Here is a 25,106-nt window from a genome sequence, read left to right as displayed (position 1 = left end):
TGGTGTGCTGCAAAAGGTCACAATACACAAAGGTACTTACTTTGTTATAATAACAAGACACTGCTGGAGTTGCCGGCATGAGTGAAGTCTGTACAAGAGAGTATCGGGACCGAGTCGGATACAGTATGTGCACTCCAAAACCCCCACACACTACCTGAAGCAAGAACTGAAGATCAGCTGTCACTTGCTACATTATGTGCAGGATTGTGGGAGAGATTTGGATCATCTAGAATATGATCCACTATCATTAAATTGTTTACTCTTTCCGGGTAATATACAGTTCAACATCCGGTTCTGTGACTAATACCAAGCTAGACTAGACACACACACACAAAATGGATGGTGGGAGCATTCAGGTTTGTTGTTTAAGGTCAGGTACACCAATCAGAAGAGTTCTTTGTCTTCCCACCATGAACAAAGGAACAGTAAACTAAAATCTTCTCGGAAGATTCGTCAATGCGATATAGTCGAGCCTTGGGTGGTGTAGTGCATCACAGAGGGTATGTCTCATAACTCAAATATTCATCATTATCAGTGTTACAAGTAATTCATCTACTTGGGTCTCAAAATATTTCCAAGGCTTGATGATCAAGGTGTGTCTGATGCATAATGATGATTAGATGTAGGAGAACCAGTGTCCAGTACTCCTCTGTTATGTGCAACAGTATCAGCTTGTGATGTAGACTAATGCACAGGCTTCAGATCGAGCACACATGATGCCGAAAACCCTGCAGATTTGCTCACACTTTTGTTGGGATGGTATACTGGAAGCTGATTTGCTCACACCACCACTGACTGAACGCATTACATCAATGTTGATAAAAGGTTACAGTTCATGGTCATGAGGTTCACCTTGGTTATGTTTATATGCAATTTCTTATTAACAAGAATTGTATACAGAGAGCTGCCATTATATGTATTTACATTTTTGATGAGTGGGGGTGAAAAGGGCTACGAGATAATATAGAACAAGAAGAGTAGAGGAGCTAATACTGATTTAGAGTTTTTTCATGTAGGGAGATGACTAGATCTAGCACTTAGAAAATTCTAATGATTTATAGTAAAATAGGTAAAAAATATATATATTACATACATTACATTTAAACTTGAAGGCTGGTTTGTGTTAAAATGTATGTGCGTGGAATGCTGTAAAGTACGTATATGTAACATCACTGATGTAGTATTCTGTACTGTATCACATTCCTGTATGTAATATGCACAAGTCAATATGTATTATATGTACCCTACAAGCATGTGCCTTTCAACATGAGAGTGCATACAAACATGCATACATACAAAGTCTGCCCTGATGTGGAGCCAGTTTGTTCTTGAATGACAATTACAACTTGTGTGTGGATGCAGAGGAGGTGGGTGGGGGGGGGGGAGAGAAGAGTCAGGTGTGGCTTTCTCATGCCCAGGTGTGTGGGGTAAGTGGCTTTCCCATTCCCATATGCATGTAGATAAGCGTGCCTTCTCTATGCCCAAATGTGTGCGAGTATATGTGGGTATATGTGGGTGCGAGTACATTTCCAGGCATGTGGGTAATTGTATAACAAAGGCAGGAGGAGAAAGTGGAAGGGGGGACGACCAACAAACCTGGAGAATAGGATATCCTCGAGCTTCAAAGATGTATTAATGTTCGACAGTGTTGACGTTCCCTGTCCCCAGTCACACCACGGGGCAGGAGGAGCATGGTGCCGATCATTTAACTGTCATTGGAGACTCAAACAAGAGTCTCATAAATGGTGGAGACGGCAGATAGGTGGGTGGCCACCACCTTAGAAAGCCTCAACAACACGTGCACCAGTCCGGGCGGGATTTGGGGTAATATACAGCCCATCCTCCTGATCTAGTAGTACTTATAGTAACGATGAGGACTATAGTACATATACCGACGTATATCGCAATTAGAAAGTAGAAATATGTACTACTGAATTTGGACAAACCAGAAATTATATATTTATGTTGCACAGACAAGTATGTAAGTAATTATCAATAGAAGGCACCAAACCGGGAAGGCTATGTAGTTGCACAGACAAACTTAAACTAATCCTAACCTTCCTTGGTCTAATACTCTATATCTGAGGCCTAATATAGTACACGTGTGTGCTATACTAGCCCTACGAATATTAGTTTTTTCGCTGAATTTTTTCAGACAAAGTGAAAAGTACTTCTAAAGTACTTTTAAAGTAAAGTATCTAAACAGGAGGATGGGTTGTAATGTATCTACACTCAACATGGCGTTTATGGATATGTATATCAAGGCGGGTAAAGGTCATTGTGGAGACCTTTATTTATTTTCCCGACAGGAAAATATCTAGGCCACATAGCGGGGCCATACAGACCATGGTACATAACTCGAGGAAACATGCACATTTGATTGCGAGGATGGCACTGTGGTCCTTCAGTAAAGAGGGGGGGGGGCAAAAGGCATAGTCATAACAACCAAAGAGGCAGTCACCACTGGGGACGAGGCAGTCACCACTGGGGACGAGGCAGTCACCACTGGGTACGAGGTAGTCACCACTGGGGACTACGGATCCCTGCCAAAGAAGTTGCTGAGGGAACAGAATAAGCAGGATGAACCAAAGCCAGCCAAGTCTGAGCACTAGAGCCTGGTCTTCCTTCACAGTACCTCGGGCCTGGTCATTCGCCCCCACGAGCCCGAGTTTGAGACACGAGTTCGTTTACCAGTTGCATTTTGTTTAATAAAGTTTGGGCCACTGAGCCAAGGGATACCACCTACCACGGCAGTGAGGGAGACCGTGTGCTGGTGGCCAGTGTAGGAAAGAGTACCGCGCCCCAAACAGTGTTCCCTCTTTTTAACGGGCGAGTCCTACTACATGTAACATTCTCCAACAGCAGTATCTCCCTCTAGCCCCAGTCCGGACACCCAAACCTGCCTCAAAGAATGACTCTTCACTGGCAACCATTCCGACTGATCGGAAGTCGGATGACCTGAACTGGTACCCCTACATGGCTTCTTCGCCTTGGCCCGTTCTACTGTCCCTCCGAGTATTGTGTGTTGGTAGTCGTGGCTTAACTATGCCCATATATATGGAGGGGAGGTGTGGCTTTCCTCTGTGTGTGTGTACTCGCCTATTTTTGCTTGCGGAGGATGAGCTCTAGCTCTTTGGTCCCGCCTCTCAACTATCAATCAACTAGTGTACAGGTTCCTGAACCTACTGGGCTCTATCATATCTACACTTGAAACTATGTATGGAGTCAGCCTCCACCACATCACTGCCTAATGCATTCCATTTGTCAACCTTTGTGTGTGCGTGTGCGTGTGCGTGTGCGTGTGCGTGTGCGTGTGTGTGTGTGTGTGTGTGTGTAGATAGGTAAAGGGGGGGGGGTTGGTTTTGGAGGGGGGTAGGATGGGTAGGTGTGGCTTCTCCATGCCCTAGACCACAAAATTGAGGCAGCTTGTAGGGATGACTGATTTGGCGCGTCTCCGAGCACGCGCGCGCGTCAAGAAGAACCAGAAGCAGCACTTAGTGAAGGAGCTTGTAGAGGACACCGAGGACAAGGACGGTGACGAGGGCGAGGACGACAATGGTGATAATCTTGGCAAATGTGTTCATGTTGTGCTCAGCTTCCATGTACGGGTCTCGAGGCTTGGGGCGATCTATCGAATTTTGCACCAGGGTTGGGAAGGCCAGCTTCTGGGTGAATGAGAGTTTGGGCACTGGTTCCTGCAGGTAGGGCAAGTTGTGGTGGTTGTGGAGGAGGTGGTGGTTGTGCACGGCTCCAGCCTGCGACGGGTCGTAGTCGAAGGAGTCGTAGTCATAGTCCATACTGAAGTATGGATTGAGGGAGCGAGCCAGGGAGCGGAGACTGAGGAGAGATGGCCGCCGGGACCGCTGGGAGTCTTGACCTGAACCAGGGAGACCAACAGCAACAAAAATTATAGGATACGTTTTAACCCTACGTTAGTACCCTGGGGTGCTCGCTCACTACCACAATTACAAACAAAAATCACAACGGTGTTTCACACAATTTAACAATTGTACAATTAATATTCCACTACCTTGTAACATTTACTGCATTAATGTGTAACCATTATGTATACTGTTGAAGAGTAACGTCTTATTTTGGCTCGTAGATGATTCGTTTGGGTGTTTAAACACCCCAAGGAACTAATCTTAATACATCCTTCATATATTTTTCAGTATTTATCGATTATTTGCATTTCCATATTTTGAAATTAGTAAATAATAAAAATGTTTGCAAAACATTTTGTCGCCCTTGGCATACTATTAGTGCCTTGAGATCAACAACAAAAGTGTCCTTCCTCACCTGGTATCTGAAGCCTAAAACTCGGGTGCCTCTCGACGGCGGTGTTGGAGTTGGACCTCGGGTACGGGTGTGAGAGGGAGTGGGTGCGGGAGAGCTCCGAGCGGAGGGAGAGGTGGGAGGACCCAGGGGACACTGCAGACCCGCTCTCCGTGAAGGAACACATCGAGTTGACGGAGAGAGTGACCATCTCTGGCGCCCCCTGCTCGCTCTGCATGCTGTCGGACCTCGAGCACTGCAACACCACATGTCGGACTATTGAGTAAGGTTGGGTTTGGTCGTCTATTATGCATCCTATACCCGTCCTGTAGGCGGTAATGGAACACATACCCATCCCGTGGGCAGTACTGGAACAGTTTATATTATATATATAATAATTTATTGAGAATAGCAGTTGTAAGGAATGAGTGAGCATGATAGATGTAAGGAAGTAAGGCCGTAAAGAATTAAGGCGGGTTTACTGCAACGAATGACTCGTCATCACACGGTTGCCATAGTTGAACTTAAGACTAGAGTTGGAATGGGTATGAGGCTGTGTGTGTGTGTGTGTGTGTGTGTGTGTGTGTGTGTGTGTGTGTGTGTGTGTGTGTGTGTGTGTGTGTGTGTGTGTGTGTGTATGCGCGCGCGCGCGCATGATATGACTGGAATGACAAAGTTGAGTATTATTAATAAATATTTACACGAGTATAAGTGGCATCGTACAAGTGGCAATCATGGTAGAAAGGCTTAAAGTAACATGTTCTTGTTGAAAAAAGTAGGTTCAAGAATACATACAATCCAGAAGACGTAATTGGACACTTGATAGATGATCTGATCATAAAACACGATTGAATGGCAAGTAGAGAGAGATCACACATGAAAATGAAATAAATAAAACCTATTTGGTCCTACAAGCAGTACTAGTTACCCCCAAAGAAAGACGAGGCTTCATGAACTCGCCCTGACGAGCCCCAGAAGGTAAACAAAGTTTGCGGCCTCCGCTCGCCAGGCCAGCCACACCACCAACCTCCGACAAGTCGCTCTTCTCGTCCGAACAAGATCTTGACGACATGGAGAAGCGTCGCGGCCACAGGTTCCCCACGCCCAGGCAGTTAGCGGCCTTCAGTAGGCGTGGGTGAGACGAGCATGAGGGCGTGTGGGCAGGGGCAGGTTGATCGGCGTTGCACGTACTGTCCTGTACGCCTTTGCTCTGCTCCTCAGGCTGGGAAGGAAGGGAAAGGTGGGTGTAATGGTGGGGGGCTGTGGCTGGGAAGTGCAAAGGGAGGGGGGGCTTGTTGGGTTACGGGTGTTGTGGATGGAAGTGCTGGGGAGGGAGAGGGAAATCGGTGGGTTAGGGGTAAGAGGAAGGGATTCGTTTAGGTGAGGGTGGGTATTAGTTCAAGGGCACGGTGTTTGGGTAGTAGATAAGGTGGGTATTGGGAGGAGAGGTGCAGAATTAGGGGAAATTGTTGGTGGAAACACTGACAAAGGTACAATAACGAAATAGGTGGAGTGATAAGTAGGTGTAAATGCTCACTGTCTCTTCAAAGTAAGGGTTGTGATGATTTTAAAACGTGCTTTATGTACACATTTTAAAATACATAAACCGAAAGAATTTGGAAAAGTTTTCGAAAGTTTGATGAGCTTGACTGACACTTTTGGAAGATTTTATTTGAAGCTGCCCTAGATAAGTCCTCCAAAATCTTAAAGAATATTTATATGCCAAATCCCAAAGAATATTATACAACAGAGACGTTGACACGAGTGACTACACAATACTCTTATCTCTGATAGGTTCCTAAGCCTAATCAGCACCATTTAATATAATATTTTTCATACATCACCAGGAAAAGCAGAGTTTAACCATTTTCAACACAAAATAGAATCAGTAACGACATTTCGTTCTCGAAATACGACAGCCAGCCAACGTCTGGAACATGAAAAAGCCGGTGCAAGGTTTGTGCATCACACAACAGTCAACAGGCTCACCACAAGAAGAGTAAACATCAACAAGTAGATCACAAGACAATGTAATAATCAAATATCACAAAACCATCCATCAAAAGACAGGACATTTCCATATTAAACTTGCTAAATTGTCACCAGCAAACATAAATTGTGATATGCTCAAGCTTTTACGTCCCCTCCCGTGAGGCATTAGCTTGTGTAACCATTATATCATTATAATGATATACCATTATATACCACTAGCAATATACCATTATTAGTGATACATGACCTACAATGTAAAGTCTGGCGTCATCTTGGTATTCCTCCACGTCGTGGTCACTACTCTTGTGTACTCTTCATCCAATGATTTCATTGTCATTGAAATTGGTCTGGAGGTTTGCAGTTTGGGAGATCAGACACTAATACAGTATCAAAAACTTTAAATTCAAATTAGTCTACTACTTTAATACGTAAAGTTGAAAATTTAAACAGTCGCCCTTCCCCTATATAAATACAAAGTCCGTTGACAACTTAAGAAGGATGCCTACCTCAAAATATATTTTATTGCAGGCGACGAGTCACAATAACGTGGCTGAAGTATGTTTACCAGACCACACACTAGAAAGCGAAGGGACGACGACGTTTCGGTCCGTCCTGGACCATTCTCAAGTCGATTGTCACTTCACTGTCTAGTGTGTGATCTGGTCAACATATATTTTATTCCATAGATTTAGTAATTTATAAACAATCGGAATCGTCACCAACATTAGATAAGGCGAGTAACCGAAATATGGCTAGAAGTGTCCGTAGACTTATGGCTAGAAGTGTCCGTAGACTTATGGCTAGAAGTGTCCGTAGACTTATGGCTAGAAGTGTCCGTAGACTTATGGCTAGAAGTGTCCGTAGACTTATGGCTAGACTGTTCTTTATGTAATTTTGTGTTGTTGATATCCTCAAAATGCATCCGGAGTCTGCCAGTGCAGACCGCTTATCACATGCCTCTGTATGACTAACCATCCTGTGTGATGGAGATTTTTTAGCATCACCTAGTTAGCTTTTTTGACACACTGTACTCCACTTAATATAGTCTAGGGTAGCTGCACTAATGCAGATGTACCTCATATCTTAATAAAAAAAAAAATGTAATTTTTTAAATTACTGTATTCAATGTTCTTGAGGTTATCATAATGCCCACACAGTTTGCCAGAGCAGGTTACTGACCACATGACCCTGTATGACTAGCCATCCCGTGTGGTGGGGATGTTTAGCATCACGCAGCTACCTCTTGACACACTGTGGTCCATATTAGAGGCGGGACCAAAGAGCCAGAGCTCAACCCCCGTAAACACAACTAGGTGAGTACTTCATACAGTCTATGGCAGCTCCACAAATGCACATGTACCTAAATGTGGTCTTATTATTAATAATAATAATAATAATAATAATAATAATAATAATAATAATAATAATAATAATAATAATAATAATAATAATAATAATAACAACAATAACAACAACAAATATACATGGTACCCCTATTCGTTTGTCAAATGTTGGGAAAAGACAAAGATATTAACGAGAGAGCACAGAACACCACATAGTAATGTGTAATACGTAAAGTGTATGCAATACGGTGTACAGATTCGGACCCAGACGCTCAGGCAGCGACCCACAGGAACAGAGACGATTGAACGTATAACAAAGAACACAAAAGATCACACAAACAGCTCCCAGATGTACACAGCGCTCAAAACACACGACAAGGCACATGAAGCACAACTCTCTCACATACAACATTCAAAACGCACATTACAGTTCAACACAACTAAAACGTGCAGCAATTTGGAAGTGCATCTCGCAATGCAGTAACCACATCACTCAGCATAGCGTGCACACACACACACACACACACACACACACACACACACACACACACACACACACACACACACACACACACACACTCCAACAGAGCTCATTACAAGAAAATGAATTGCAACCAGCAAATTCCATATACAGCATATATTCCACAAAGAAAATCCAGGTTGCATGCCCGCACACATCCCAGGCGGTGGCCCCAACTTACCCTGAGAGGGTCGGTCTCTCGAGCGTCCAACTCCTCGGCCACAGCATCCTGTCGGGGTAGCTCTACCCTCCGTCTCTCCCCCTCCACGCTGCTCCTCTGCTGCTGCTGCTGCACCTGCTGTTGCTGCTGCAACTGTTGTAGCTGCGGGCAAGATAGAGAAAAACTACTTTTAATCCTTGAAGAAACGATATAAACTACATGCAAAAATCAGATTACGCCTAAAGTAGCTTTCCTTGTTACATCGTTAACATGTCTTACAGCATCTGCAGTTCGCATAGGTTCGGGACAAGATATAAAATCCTCGTCGCCTACCGAGGGTGTGAAACCTGAGGGCCCCATTTCCCCAGAGTTTCATCCGAGGACCCGCGGGTCACTTTAGACAACAGTTCCTGCCTCAGAGAAGGTTTAAGGGAAGAATGTTCTAAAGCAACTAGGAATTCGGCTTCATCGAGGTCCTTTTGCGGCCGGTAGAGTTGCGACATGAAATACGAAATTGGGAATTGATTGGAGAGGTCCCCCAGCCAGCCCAGACCCAGGGCTGAGGTGGTACGCTGAGCAGTGCTGACGTGTTTACGCAAGGCTCGGCGTATCTCCCTTTAATATCATAAAATAATATACCCATTTTTTTTGCATCTATGTGATAGCGCCACGAAGACCTACACAATTGAACAATCAACGACGCCCTTAAAATGCATGTTTACTCTGTAATCAATTGCACTGTTGTCCAAGCAATATTTTATTAAACGAAATTAATGGTCCACAAATGATTGGAAAGTATTTGGCTGCATAAACAATGCATGCAAAAGAACTTGTTTTCCACCAACACTTGTCACCAGGCTTACCATTAAACACACGCCAACATTCTAACAGAATATTGTCGAAAGCGCGTTCCCTGTCCATCTGTCTGTCTGTCTGTCTCTTTATCCTGATCGCGTGAATCACTCAGATTAACTCTCGTAACTCTGCCTTTAATAGAGCCCATTAATGTTACATGTGGTGAAGGTCAAGTCCGAAATACCAGAGGAAAGGTAGACCGTGACGCGCAGGAGTGACACCGCTGCCGAGGCTCTGCTTCATGTCATCGATCACAGAAATTTAAATATGGATTAGGAGGCCTGGTAAAGGTGTACCGGAGCCTTCAGCATCTACGCCTTTTGTATACCTGCACCCAATGGCTACCTCAGCGGAGCCGCCACCTCCAGTGCCACCCACAACCCTCCCCCACTAAGCCACCATATACAGTCCCGCCCACAAAGTAACCGCCCCTCCCCGGAGCCACCACTTTCTGAGCTCAGGAAAAGTATTGCAGCTGTTGACATACTTGAGGCGGCCGGTGACGCCACTGTGGCGTGTCTGAGCGCGCGTCCAGCCAACCAACAGGTTCGTAGTGTACCAGTTACACTCATACCTCATGCAAGGCAATTCTTACAACCAATCGCCATTCATGAGGGGCCGCTTCAAGCCAATCACCCCTTTACCCGAGGGGTGCTTCATGCCAATCATCTCCCCCTTACCCAAGGGATGCTTCAAGCCAATCACCTCCCCTTACCCAAGGGGTGCTTCAAGCCAATCACCTCCCCTTACCCAAGGGGTGCTTCAAGCCAATCACCTCCCCTTACCCAAGGGGTGCTTCAAGCCAATCACCTCCCCTTACCCAAGGGGTGCTTCAAGCTAATCACCTCCCCTTACCCAAGGGGTGCTTCAAGCCAATCACCTCCCCTTACCCAAGGGGTGCTTCAAGCCAATCACCTCCCCTTACCCAAGGGGTGCTTCAAGCCAATCACCTCTTTACCCGAGGGATGCTTCAAGCCAATCACCTCCCCTTACCCAAGGGGTGCTTCAAGCCAATCACCTCCCCTTACCCAAGGGGTGCTTCAAGCCAATCACCGTTCAGGCGGGAGGCCGCTGCTAACCAATCAGCGCGCGTGCATTCCTAAACAAATTAAACAACCACTCATCCAAAACAAAAGCTGGCTAATAAAAAGCTTACCGAGCACAACACTTCCACAACACTTCGTTCACTTTACAATTTACCATCGATCAAAACGAACCGGAGGCCCGAGTGTCGTCATTATTTCATCCCACAAATGTACTGATTAATCTTTCACTATTAAATTAGTTGGGGTTTTTCCCACTTTAAAAAAAAGAGAGATTTTTGCTTTGTTTACAATTGTGAGCTGTAATGACGCAGTTGCGTCACCAGTGACGAAACAGTCAACCCGGGAAGAAGACTAATTAGTGAGGGCCCCCCCCCCCCGTCGATTGTCAGGAGCCAGGGGGGGGCCCTACAAGAGCTAGGGGGCCCCCACAAGAGCTAGGGGGCCCCCTATAAGAGCTAGGGGGCCCCCCCACAAGAGCTAGGGGGCCCCCCCACAAGAGCCAATAGGGTCCCCCTAGGAGCCAGAGGGCCCCCACAAGAGCTAGAGGGCCCCCCACAAGAGCCAGAGGGCCCCCCAGGAGCCAATAGGGTCCCCTAGGAGCCAGGGAGCCCCCCCCCAGGAGCCAGGAGGTGGGTCCCAGGAGCTGGAACATACCTGGATATTGTCCTGGTGGGTGAGTGTGGGTCGAGAGTGCAGGAAGTGAGGGTAGGTGATGGGCCAGGTGGGCTGCTTCTCCACCGGACTCTTGGGCCGCTCGTTACGACAGTCTGGAAAGCGTAGTTGGGTGGTTACAGCGCCTTAGGCAGTAGTTAAGAGTGTGGGGGAGGGGGGTGATTAGATCCTAGTCTACCAAACCACCTCAATGTAACCCATAACACCCACAGTGCCACACGGCCATCTAACAATGCCACCAACGACACAGAACAGTGCCAATAGACCAGACAGTCACCAGGGAAGGGTGGTCACGGGCTAGGCTACGGGAGGTGAACAAGTCTCTAAAACGGGCCAGATTCACGAAGCAGTTACGCAAGCACTTACGAACCTGTACATCTTTTCTCAATCTTTGGCGGCGTTGTTTACAATTATTAAACAGTTAATGAGCTCCGAAGCACCAAGAGGCTGTTTATAACAATACCAACAGTTGATTGACAAGTTTTCATGCTTGTAAACTGTTTAATAAATGTAACCAAAGCCGTCAAAGACTGAGGAAAGATTTACATGTTCGTAATTACTTGCGTAACTACTTCGTGAATCTGGCCCCAAGTAGACACGTAATTACCGCAAGCCTGTTTGTGCCCACAGTACCCTACTACTACACTGTACCCGTACACTGTACCCGTACACTGTACCCCTACACTGTACCCCTACACTGTACCCGTACACTGTACCCGTACACTGTACCCCTACACTGTACCCCTACACTGTACCCGTACACTGTACCCCTACACTGTACCCCTACCCTCAATACACTCAGTCTCCGCCACGACACCATACCACTATCACAATATCCAGTGCGACTTTAACTACGCTCATCCACTGTTCGACCTCCATCATAACTTGCACAACACTCACCATACCACACAGCACAGTCGTCACCATCACCACCATACTCACCATGCCTTCCACCGGCAGCACCATCACGAGGCAGAGGAGGGGAAGAGCCATCAATCACTATTTTCCACTTGGTACCTTCGCTGGCACTCCGGTAGATGGCCCTCGGCTGGTCCAGGTGCAGCCTGGAGGGTAAATGTGTTAGAATTCCCGGGAATGGTGCCGGGAATGATGGGAATATTCCAGGAACACAATTACTATAACTAACAATAATAGCTAATATTTACCAAGAGGAATAAAAGGGAGAAAGGAAGAGGGGAAAAAGGGATTGGAGAGAGGAGAGAGGAAGATTCAATACCGTGTAAATATCCAGAGGGAAGAGAAAGTGTGATCTGTGTACCACAACCCTGGTAGCGTGTACCACAACCCTGGTAGCGTGTACCACAACCTTGGTAGCGTGTACCACAACCCTGGTAGCGTGTACCACAACCCTGGTAGCGTGTACCACAACCCTGGTAGCGTGTACCACAACCCTGGTAGCGTGTACCACAACCTTGCCAGCGTGTACTATAACCCTGCCACACTTATCACAACCCGCGTCACCAGCAGACCCCCCCCCCCCAAGACACACACACCGACCTCTCCAGGTTGGCTCAGGAGACACCACCCCAGCACTAGGAGAGACGAGAACCCGAGAAGACATGATCACGACCTACCGATGAAGGGGGGGGGGCGAAGATCGCATATAGGAGGGGAGTAGAGTGTGTGGAAGACACGTGGTAGTCGGATACATAAGACACACACACGTAAGGTTCTAGTGGAGTGAACGGTGACAAAGATGACACAATCGCTGGATTTAAAATACCACCAGAAAGCGTGGAGGATTAATCGTGCCCGGAACCGGATTATCGAGAGGCGGGGCCCAAGAACTAGACCGTAATCACCCTGAAGCCCCAAGGTCACACCAGAGCGCACATGGCTCACAAAAGAACTTTGATCAATATATATTTATTTTATATTCTTAAAATACAATTGTACATGGCAGCGGATAAATACTAATTCATATAAAAGCAGCTTTAATAAGACTTTAGACTAGTAAAGCAAGACATGATAATAAGAAACATGATCAAATATGACTTTAAACACGATTTAGCAAAATCTGAAATTAAATAACCTTACAAAATTAATTTGAACAAATTTCAGACATTCTGATTTGAGGCAATTGTAAGAGAAACCGAGGCAGGTGGTGGAGGAGGAGGCGAGGCAGGTGGTGGTAGGTGGTGGTAGGTGGTGGTGACGGCGAGGCAGGCGGAGAGGGAATTAAGTGCGCGCAAGTGACCAATATTGTTTAAGGTCGATCTACAGACATAAAAAGCAAGTTTATTCCCATTGATGGGGGGTGAAGGGGGAGGGGGTGTTGGCAGTTGCCACCTGGCTACCAATATTGCCAACATAATGCTAGCACTAACAGCCTGGTCAACAATGGTGGCAGTGTGATGCGTGTATAAAGATTTAATAAAAAAAAATTACAAAATATATTAAAAATTGTTAAAAAAAATAATTAGCATTTTTCAATACACTTAGTGTGGCCTCATTTCCTGCCAGTCTTTGGGGGATTAGGTAATGGGGTTGGCCGGGGGGGGGGAGGGTAAGGTAAGGTGGGGGAATAGCGTGGGAGGAGTGATGACGGACGTTATAGGGAGTGGGATTAATGTGGGGGAGTGGGATTAATGTGGGGGGAGTGGGATTAATGTTGGGGGAGTGGGATTAATGTGGGGGAGAGTGGGATTAATGTGGGGGAGAGTGGGATTAATGTAGGGGGGAGTGCGATTAATGTAGGGGGGGGGAGCGAGATTAATGTGGGGGGGCTCAGCTGAAGCCTCGCCACATTAATTTGCGTAGACACCAAATTATATTGAGGGACGGAAAATAATAATAATTACCCAACATAAATTCATAGAAAAAGAGATCCTCCGTTTTCTGTGGGAGGGGTTTAGGGGGGGGGGAGCAGTTTAAGGGAGGGGGGTTTAGGGGAAGGGGGTTCCCTTCGTCCCCTAGGTAGACGCTCATTATGAATCATAATTCAAGACGGTGGGGGAAGTAAACTTTTCAAGATTACGAAATGGCTAATTCTCAAGAATTTATACTGATTATGAAGCTAAAATAGCAATGGTAATACGACGAGCTAGTTACGGGGGGGGGCAGCAGTAATGTACATTAACTCACTATTTTGGACAACTGGATCATTTTTTATTATCAAGTTAGAATACGACAACCGCTGTTAGAAATGTTGACGATAATATATTATACCCCCACGACCGTCCTGGTGACCGTCGGGGGAGGTGGCGCCCTCTGATACACCCCCACGACCGTCCTGGTGACCGTCGGGGGAGATGGCGCCCTCTGATACACCCCCACGACCGTCCTGGTGACCGTCGGGGGAGGTGGCGCCCTCTGATACACCCCCACGACCGTCCTGGTGACCGTCGGGGGAGGTGGCGCCCTCTGATACACCCCCACGACCGTCCTGGTGACCGTCGGGGGAGGTGGCGCCCTCTGATACACCCCCACGACCGTCCTGGTGACCGTCGGGGGAGGTGGCGCCCTCTGATACACCCCCCACGACCGTCCTGGTGACCGTCGGGGGAGGTGGCGCCCTCTGATACACCCCCACGACCGTCCTGGTGACCGTCGGGGGAGGTGGCGCCCTCTGATACACCCCCACGACCGTCCTGGTGACCGTCGGGGGAGGTGGCGCCCTCTGATACACCCCCACGACCGTCCTGGTGACCGTCGGGGGAGGTGGCGCCCTCTGATACACCCCCACGACCGTCCTGGTGACCGTCGGGGGAGGTGGCGCCCTCTGATACACCCCCACGACCGTCCTGGTGACCGTCGGGGGAGGTGGCGCCCTCTGATACACCCCCACGACCGTCCTGGTGACCGTCGGGGGAGGTGGCGCCCTCTGATACACCCCCACGACCGTCCTGGTGACCGTCGGGGGAGGTGGCGCCCTCTGATACACCCCCACGACCGTCCTGGTGACCGTCGGGGGAGGTGGCGCCCTCTGATACACCCCCACGACCGTCCTGGTGACCGTCGGGGGAGGTGGCGCCCTCTGATACACCCCCACGACCGTCCTGGTGACCGTCGGGGGAGGTGGCGCCCTCTGATACACCCCCACGACCGTCCTGGTGACCGTCGGGGGAGGTGGCGCCCTCTGATACACCCCCACGACCGTCCTGGTGACCGTCGGGGGAGGTGGCGCCCTCTGATACACCCCCACGACCGTCCTGGTGACCGTCGGGGGAGGTGGCGCCCTCTGATACACCCCCACGACCGTCCTGGTGACCGTCGGGCAGGTGGCGCCCTCTGATACACCCCCACGACCGTCCTGGTGACCGTCGGGGGAGGTGGAGCCCTCTGATACACCCCCACGACCGTCCTGGTGACCGTCGGGGGAGGTGGCGCCCTCTGATACACCCCCACGACCGTCCTGGTGACCGTCGGGGAGGTTCGAGCCACACCATCAGGGTGGCCGGACGCAGGTAATCACCACCTGGAGCCAGAATGGGGCCAGCTCGGCTATTTATACGAGGAAGGCGCGGCCGTAGCAGCAGGCTGGAGGAGGGCGGAACACCCCCAGGGTCATCCAGCCGCAGGATAACCATAGAGTGAAGGCCACGCTGCCCATGACCATATTACCGCCTCAACATTACTGCTTTGTACCCCACACCAGTCAATATGGCCGCCCACACCGTCTACGGAGGAGGGGAGACGGGCCTAGTAAGGGGGAATTGGCCAAATAAAAGTGAAATTAGAGGAAGCCAATTTTAATATTGAAGAATACAGAGGGAGGGAACGAGAAGGTGCAGTAAACAGTGGGAATAAGAAGGCCCACAAATTATAGAGAAAATGAGACAGTGACGGCAAGATGGAGACAGATAGGCAATAACAGCACAGGTGGAGGGGAGACGTCCTTACGCTTCCTGGCCGCTGTCTGTCTGTCTGTGTGTGTCTGTGTTTGTGTTGGGGGGGGGGGGTTACATACCCGTCGACGTGAACAATAAACTAATCCTGAAATATATCCGCGGTGCCGAAATATATTTCGGCACCGCGGTGTACAACTTGCCCCAGTGGCTCACCACACAAGATAAAACAGAGAAACAAACTGCGCTAACCGCGGCTTATTTTGGCTCCTTTCGAATGACCCCGGGCTTTACTGGAAGCCACACTGACAAGTTGGGGGACGGGTGGACGAGGTGGGGGGCCAGGGGACGAGATGGGGGCCAAGGGGACGAGGTGGGGGGCCAGGGAACGAGGTGGGGGCCAAGGGGACGAGGTGGGAGCCAGACTGTTCACTCGAGAGAGATACGCCCGCCGCCATCAGGCAGGTTCGGATTATTGGAAGACGGCGTGACAATGTTGACCTTGTTATAGGACGCTTGTCCTCACTGTTGACAGTCATTTACACCCACGTTACTACACCCCAGTCCTCCTCACCCCGAGCCTCCGGCCAGGTCTCCAGTAGGTTCTGTGTTCTGCCCACTCCCAGGTATCTTTCTCTAGTCGTTATAGGCAGGTAGTTCCCCCCCTTCATGTAATGGCCTTTCGGTCTCCTGGCTCCTAATCCTATTTCCTTACACTTGACGGTGTTGACCTCTAGCAGCCATTTCTTGGACTAGCTCAGCAACCTGTTTATGTCGTCTTGAATGGGCTGCTCGCTGCAGCCCGTCCTTCATACAAATACACAAAGTCCATTATATGCACCCGGCAAACCTCCCGTTTATGAATGAAAAACTGTTTGCACACGACTCGCAACCCGTCCTCGACTCAAGTCCATTATATCCAGCGGTCGACCCCACAGACGCATTCATAAACTTTTATATGCTGTTCAGTCAAAACGGGAAGTTTCACAAAATTCATTTTATAATATATTAGCATATTATGCATATATAGGCATAGGTTAGGTTAGGTGTTTAGGTTCTGTTGGCGATTATTTGTATTTGTAGTACGTGGGTGAAGCATTTACAGCGTTGTGGTTCGAACAAAAGTCGTCAGTGAAGCACTTGTTCCGGAAGTGTTCAAACGAAATCAGTTGAGTCGTGTGTAAACCGTTTTTCATTCATAAACAGGGGCTTTGGCGGGTGGATGGAATCACTTTTGGGTCTTTGTTTGGAGGACGGGCTGACGACTTAACTGATTTCGTTCGAACACTTCCAAAACGAGTGCTTCACTGACAAATTTTGTTCGAGCCACAACGCTGTAAATGCTTCACCCACGTTCTACAAATACAAATAATCGCCAACAGAACCTAAACACCTAACCTAACCTATGCCTAAATATGTACAATATGGTAATATTAAATAATATTAATTTATATTTGAGAAACTCCTATTTTGAATGAACAGCATATTAAAATCTATGAATGCTTCTTTGGGGTCGACCGATGGATGGAATGGACTTGGTCTGAGGGCGGGTTGCACGCACGCACGTCAGTAGTTAACAAATGGAATGCATTACACAGTGATGTGGTGGAGGCAGACTCCAATACACAGATTCAAATGTAGATATGATAGAGCCCAGTAGGCTTAAGAATCTGTACACCAGTCGATTGACAGTTGAAAGGCGGGACCAAAGAGCCAGAGCTCAACCTCCGCAAGCACACCTAGGCGAGTACACCCACATACAATTCCGGCCGCCAATGATATTGTTATGGTGATAGAGCTATTTAATTCAATCAATTACGCACGCCCAATTTTGTCCGCGAAATTTTACATGCATACAAAAATACACATACACACACGAACATAAACCTCCCCCGGTCCCCTCGTGTATAAATTGGCGGGAAATACAATTGTATACCACCAGGACATACTAATGTGGGTACACACACAAGGATCGTTTATCCTAAGTGCCCCTTAAGTTGTCTCCAGTGTGTGGTGGAGGAGGTCCGGTAACAATGCAACTCCTCCTCCTAATGCCACGTCGCATTTTGACGTGTATACTTTACCCAAGGCCCCCAAAAATGCCATGCTAGAAAATGGTAGCGGCTGGCGAAATTGACATACTGTCCCGTTTTCTGTTTTGGGTCCTCTGGTAGGTTAGGATAAAGGGGGCACTTTAGTACGACCGTTTCTAGACGTTGGGAACGGGCTGAACCACGTTGAAACGATCCAAGTTTCTTTTGTAGATCCTCCAATGAAGTGGTGAATCCTTCAGGAGTTCGTCTTTGGATTAATCCGACCAGGGGATTCATGGAAAAGGATTACGCGCGCACAAACGGTCGGAGAACGGGCCAAGAACGTACGCAAGGCCAAACGGTCGTACGGATACCCAAATTACCGGACAGGTGACTGTCACAGAGACAGACTGAAAGCACCAAGACTATATATACTCCCTTAACTACTTTAATAGGGGAGACTAATAATAACAAATAACGCACTAAGAATATAACAAAACTAAACTAACATTAGTATAATGAATTGTTAATCACACATTTATAGCTACATCATATATTTAATTACAGGTAAGTACACAATATGTAACTTGCTGTAGAAACTTGAATTCCGTCTCGCTTCTCTTAACATACAGGCAAATGTAGTGCTGTTATTGATAATAATAATAATAATATTATAAGAATAATACAAGAAACAAAACACCAGCCAATTATTAGATTGCATTCTGTACATTCTACGAAATCAGAAATACTTTACCTTTGTTTACAAGATCAGCTGATGAGGCGCAGAAAGAGACAACAATACCGTACCCAAACCGCCCTCTGCCCCCTAGAGTAGGTTCCCGCGCGCCAGTAACAGTCCGAGCAAGAGAGGGCATTATCACGGGAAAGCGCCAAGCTACTGCGACTATATTGCACTTGAAAGGGGTCAGGATGTGGATTTGGGACGGGGGGGGGGGGGGTATGGATAGGAATGGTGCCCAACCCCTTGTGGACGGTCGGGGATTGAACGCCGACCTGCATGAAGCGAGACCGTCGCCCTACCGTCCACAGCCTAAGTGGCTGGGCTCGAAGCAATAGAGTGCAGTCATTTGTACCCTTCAGCGGCCAACACCATACCACACTTCGTACCAAATTCGAAACTGTCATAGAAGGTAGCAATGGGGGGGAGGGAGAGGGGGAGCCGGCTGTGGTGGTGGTCAGAATGTTCATATCTCAACGCTACTGACACTTTTGAACAAGTGGTATTGCATCTCTTTCTCTCACTACGGGCTCACCATAGCCCCTGCTACTTGGAACTTTGTTCCAGGTAGCGAATCTTTAACAACATCTCTCTCTCTGTTCTTGAGAGACTAGAGAGACCCTTGCGTACATGTTTACATTGCAGTAATGAGGTTGCAAAATGCAAAGATTGCTGCAGTTGCCGGCGCCAACAAAAAAAATCTGACGTGTGTCAACACTAGTGACAGTCCTGGAAATCTTGCCATACAATCTTGCTATATAAACTAAATATGGGGAATAATAGTGTTACTGTCCCCCTCATACAAGACAAAGCAGTACATAATAAAACACCTTTATATATATATATAATAGAGGACATGAGAGAATAGTGGTGGAGATATATTATAATTTATGAACCATTAGTCTGAGTCAACACACACAATTAGTATGCATCTGGTAAGATATTGTACAAGTAGATATCAATACATTAATTTCTTTCAAAATTTCATTAGATATACTTTTTATACATTAAGGCTAATGGGATAAAAAGCTGAATCGATTCTAATGAATATATGAATGACTTCATTATTGAACATAAAGCCAGTTGTTATTATAACTATAATTTCTGCATGTAACCCCAGCAGCCTTATAAAATAAAATATAATATTGGGTTATATCTCACCCCCCCCCCCACACACACTCGAGAGGCGGAACCAAAGTGCCTGAGCTCAACCTCCACAAGCAGAACTACGTGAGTACACACACACACACACACACACACACACACACACACACACACACACACACACACACACACACACACACCACTGTGAACACCGTGAATCTTATATAAAATCAAAAGCCAACTTGAAATCCGGAAAAACAGCCACGTCTGCAGCGTCGGGCACCATTTCTATACTCTCTCAATCCTCTCTTGTTGGGGGAGTGGGGGCGAGAAGGGAGAGAGACGAGGGAAAACAGAAGTAAAGAGGAGAGGGGGAGGAAGGAAGATATAACAGTAGGGGGGGGGGGAAGAGCAGAAGTGGAGGAAGGGAAAAGAAAGAGAGACAAAGGACTTTTAATAAAGTATTCTTTAAAGATACTAACTGATTTGTGAAGTATTACGCAGTTTTTTTGTTTTTCGGGGGAAGGAAGGAAGGAGAGAGAGAGAGAGACAGAGAGAGAGACAGAGAGAGAGACAGAGAGAGAGACAGAGAGAGACAGAGAGAGAGACAGAGAGAGAGACAGAGAGAGAGACAGAGACAGAGAGAGACAGAGAGAGAGAGAGAGAGAGAGAGAGAGAGAGAGAGAGAGAGAGAGAGAGAGAGAGAGAGAGAGAGAGAGAGAGAGAGAGAGACAGAGAGAGAGAGACAGAGAGAGAGAGACAGAGAGAGAGACAGAGAGAGAGACAGAGAGAGAGAGAGAGAGAGAGAGAGAGAGAGAGAGAGAGAGAGAGAGAGAGAGAGAGAGAGAGAGAGAGAGAGAGACAGAGAGAGAGACAGAGAGAGAGACAGAGAGAGAGACAGAGAGAGAGACAGAGAGAGAGACAGAGAGAGACAGAGAGAGAGACAGAGAGAGAGACAGAGAGAGAGACAGAGAGAGACAGAGAATAATATTATTCCATCAAGGGATTATTAACAGTAATGAAGGACTGGTCAGGCAAATACTTCCCCGCAGGAGAGGTAAAGAATTTAATTACATAGGCTCATTAACCTTTAACCCCAGGTAGCTATTATAATAACCAAACCCTAATTACACGCACCTGTAAGTATCTAATTAATTAAACTCCCCTCAGCCAGTTGGGGAGTGAAGATGGCTCTCCCTATTGGTGGGGTTGGAGACCTCTCCCCCCAGCCTCCCTTCCCCTGCTCTCCCCTCTCCCCCCCAAGCTCCCTCTCCCCCCCCAAGCTCCCTCTCCCCCCCCCCCCCAAGCTCCCTCTCACCCCCAAGCTCCCTCTTCCCCCAACCTCCCTCTTCCCTTTGCTCTCCCCCCAACCTCTCCCCCAGCCTCTTGGCAACTGCCAGGGGTGAGGAACAGTGTGTTGCCTCAGAGCCGCCACAGCCTGCAACACCTCCCTCGGTTTGGTATCAATTTAAAGGAACAGTTAATTAATTTTCCAATCACATGCGATATGACTGGCAGCCATGAGTTGCACCCCTGGTGGGGGTGGGGGGGGGGTGAAGGTGGGGGTGTGAAAATAGGGGTGGTGTAGGTGGGGGCGGTATAGGTGGGGGGGTGCAGGAGGGGGTGGAAGCAGGACTAAAAGAAGGTTGAGAGAGAGAGAGAGAGAGAGGGGGGGGGGGGAGAAGGGGGAATTGGATGTGTCGGGGGGAAGATGTGTGGGAGAGGGTGAGGGTGTGAGAGGGTGGGGTTGGGGGGTGGTGTGAGTGGGTGGGAGGGGGGGGGATGAGAGGAACCAATAACGTCTCATGGCTTCAGCTTGCGGCTATATCTCGAGGCTCTGGCCATTATCTCTTCACATGCCGCCCATCACACTATCTTCACTCTACAGGTCCCCTTTACCCCCCCCCCCCCCACCCACACACACACTGGGGCGCTGGTGGCTGAGTGGACAGCACGCTGGATACGTACTCTACACCACACACACACGCGCCCACCCGCCCGCACACAGATGGTCAACAATGAATCTGGGACTGGCCATTGTTGACCACAAATTTGGAGAGCATCATATGGGTCGTAAATAATATTGATCTTACAAGGATAAGATTGACCCAGAATGGTTGTCACAGACAGGGCCGCTGAGGCTGGCCCTCTCCCCCCCCCCAAGTGCCTAGTTCTCAATTACATCACCGAAAATAATAAACAGGTAATTGCCGTTTGTTGATGACAGTGTCAAGTTAGGAGAGGCGACGAGGGCCGAGGGCGACCCAGTCGTCTTCGACCTTAAGAGAAAGCAATCTTTATCTCCCTCCTCTTCCCTTGCCCCTGCCATCCCCTGCCGCCCAGTGGCACCCCCTCCCTGCCATCCCCTGCCGCCCAGTGGCAGCCCCGTCCCTGTCATCCCCTGCCGCCCAGTGGCACCCCCTCCCTGCCATTAAAGCGTATACCTTCGCAGTGACCACAATGTTTAAACCCCTCACTCGAAGCTACACCTTTCTACACATGCTTTGTACTTCCTAGCGGGACCCTGACTAGTGCCCCCGGATATAAAACTCCCCCCAGTAAGAGATCATACCCACCGGGAAAAAAGCGTTTTCCCCCTCCCCCAGACTCCAAAAGTTCCCGTACCCTGAGGGGAAAACCTGCCCATCCGGTCCCATTAAACATTTACTGCCACCAGAAAAATCATTTCCCGGCGCCTCCCTCGAGAGAAACTTTCACTCAGTGAAAGCAAACATTCCCCCGCCCCCCCCCACCCAGGAGAAAGCTCTCTATACGGCACTGGCTTCAACGTTCAGCCACTCAAGCGATAGCTCTTGTATTCCAGCCATTTTTCCCCAGTACCTGCTTTGTTTTTCTATTTATTTATGAAGCCATTACTAGTTTGGAATGTCAGAAAACTATTTAAACTAAAGTTTTGCCTAAGAGCTCGATCCTATAGGCACAAATACCCACCCACACACACACAGAAGAGTAAGGGGAGACATGATCACTACCTACAAAATTCTCAGAGGAATTTATAGGGTAGATAAGGTTAAACTGTTTAACACGGGTGGGACGCGAACAAGGGGACACAGGTGGAAACAGAGTACCCAAATGAGCCACAGGGACGTTAGAAAGCACTTTTTCAGTGTCAGTAGTTAACAAGTGGAATGCATTAGGCAGTGATGTGGTGGAGGCTGACTCCATACACAGTTTTAAATGTAGATATGATAGAGCCCAGTAGGCTCAGGAACCTGTACATCAATTGATTGACAGTTGAGAGGCATGACCAATGAGCCAGAGCTCAACCCCCGCAAGCACAACTAGGTGAACACACACACACACACACACACACACACACACACACACACACACACACACACACGGTGTGGTGGAGAAGGTGGTGGAGGCCAAGACCGTCAGTAGTTTCAAAGCGTTATATGACAAAGAGTGCTGGAAGACGGGACACCACGAGCGTAGCTCTCATCCTGTAACTACACTTAGGTAATTACATACACACACACACACAAGCTCTGTGTGTGTGTGTGTCTCTAAATACATGATGGCAGAAGACTAAGCTACAAAATGACCCTCACATCCATTAGTATTGACTTGGGAAAGGCTCGACACGAGAGGGTGATGGCAGGGGTTCATAGGCAGGGTGTCAGGGGCTGGCGGCCAGGGGAAGGGGGCAGGGAGGGGGAAGGGGGGTTGGGAGGGGGGGGGTGAGGGAAGGAGGGCAGGGAAGGATGGGGGGGCAGGGGGCTGGAGAGTAATGTGACAGGAAAGGGTCCAACAAAAACGGGTGATAATAAAGGACTGACAGGTGACAAAAACGGGTGATAATAAAGGTCTGTCAGGCGACAAAAACGGGTGATAATAAAGGTCTGTCAGGCGACAAAAACGGGTGACAAGGGACTGTCAGGCGACAAAAACGGGTGACAAGATGGGTCGAGTATAAAGCCTAGAAAAAAAACACATTGGACAAGAAACAAAATTATTATGAAGTCAAAATTTACGAAGGAAAGTGGGAGGGGGAAAAATAAATTAAAACCCAAGAAAAAAAAAGAAGGTGCTTGAGGCGCCAACCATAACTAACCCCACTGACCACCCTGGGGGAGGGGGGGAGGGGACCAGGGGCTTGTTGAACTATCGTCACCCCCCCTTTCCTACATGGGGGGGTCGCGTACCCCCCCTCCCATCCCCCCCCTTCACCCTCTCCTCCCCCTCTTAAAAACGCGCGCACATACGATGATTGGATTTCCAGACATTAACAATCAAAGCGGGATATCTCCCGCCCTGTAATTAATTTCTAACTTTTTATGTCAGCAATCCGCTAGTATAAAGAAGTGAATCTCTTACCCCCTCCACGGCTTCCCCCTTCCCCCCTACCACCCCTCACTATAAGGCCGTCCTCCCCTCTAACGACCCCCCCAACCCCCCCCCAATCCCCCCTGGTCGACCTCTGCTTTACACCCAATACTCCAAAAAGAGTCAAAACTTTACGCACTACATTCTCCCATTTCCCCCAAATCCTTCAAACTTGCTTTTCTTTTAACCTCTTTATTAAATGCAGAAACAAAATCTGTCACGTATTCGCCTGGGAAACCTATCGTCATTTTTTATGGAGTTTGGATGTTTTGATACTGTCCTCTTCAAACTTCCTGGCCGCTCCCTCCAAGCCTACACCCACAGGCAACTCAACAAGGAGCCAACTGCCCAATTCGCATGTTTGTCCTCGTGACCATTTGCTGCACACCAGACATACCTCCCCCCCCCCCCCACACACACACACACACCTGTGTGATGTGAAGGAATCTATCTGGGAGTATATAGGCCATTGAATAAAGGAACAAACTTCTGGAGAATAACCAAGATAGCAACTGAAAAAAGCTAATTAAAATAGCACTCAATTACAGGAAAACAGGCAGATACAGTACACGCAAAAGCCAACAAACAAATAGACGAAGGGAGGAAACAAAAGTACAAAAGCAATTAAATAACAACCCCCCCCAAAATAAAAAGCATAAACAAATACACTAGAACACCTATTTTCAAAAAATTCTAACAAAAAAAGGTCCAAAATAGAGCAAAAAGCGCAATAACGTCAGTAATCATTCACCGAGCGAGCTGAACTACGCCAAAAAATCTTCCCTTTTTATGACACTGTCCGGAATGGCACAAATTGTGACTATTACTCGCTGAATCAAGGGATCGGGGAACTACACACAGGAATAGCGTGATGCATCAAATGAACAAATCCACAAGGGGGCGTTGACGAGGGTTCGAATCAACATTCGAGAGGATCCGAGAGGTTCGAATCCTCGTCACGGCCCTTGTGGTTTTGCTCGTCGGGGACTACTAATGGGCGAGATACGGGTGAAGAATGGAGAGTAGAGTAGAGAGGAGGAGGGAGAGACAGAAAAGGAAACGAAGGCGATATACAGAAGAGGAATTACAGGAAGATCAAAGGGCAAAAAATGAGATACGGAAAGAATTTGAAAAGCAACAGAAAATAGTAGAAAGATGGGTTGAATGAGTAGTATTTAGGGACAGGAAGAGAGAGAGAGAGAGAGAGAG

General features: G+C 48.0%; 1 pseudogene; it reads right to left on the bottom strand.

The window, feature by feature from the left end:
- Window positions 1-941: 941 nt before the first annotated feature.
- Window positions 942-25,106, bottom strand: part of LOC123765469 (uncharacterized) — a 95,484-nt pseudogene continuing 71,319 nt past the window's right edge.

Source organism: Procambarus clarkii, chromosome 30 (genome assembly GCF_040958095.1).
Source record: "Procambarus clarkii isolate CNS0578487 chromosome 30, FALCON_Pclarkii_2.0, whole genome shotgun sequence".
Taxonomy (NCBI): Eukaryota; Metazoa; Arthropoda; class Malacostraca; order Decapoda; family Cambaridae; genus Procambarus; species Procambarus clarkii.
This window is presented reverse-complemented; position numbering and strand designations above follow the sequence as displayed.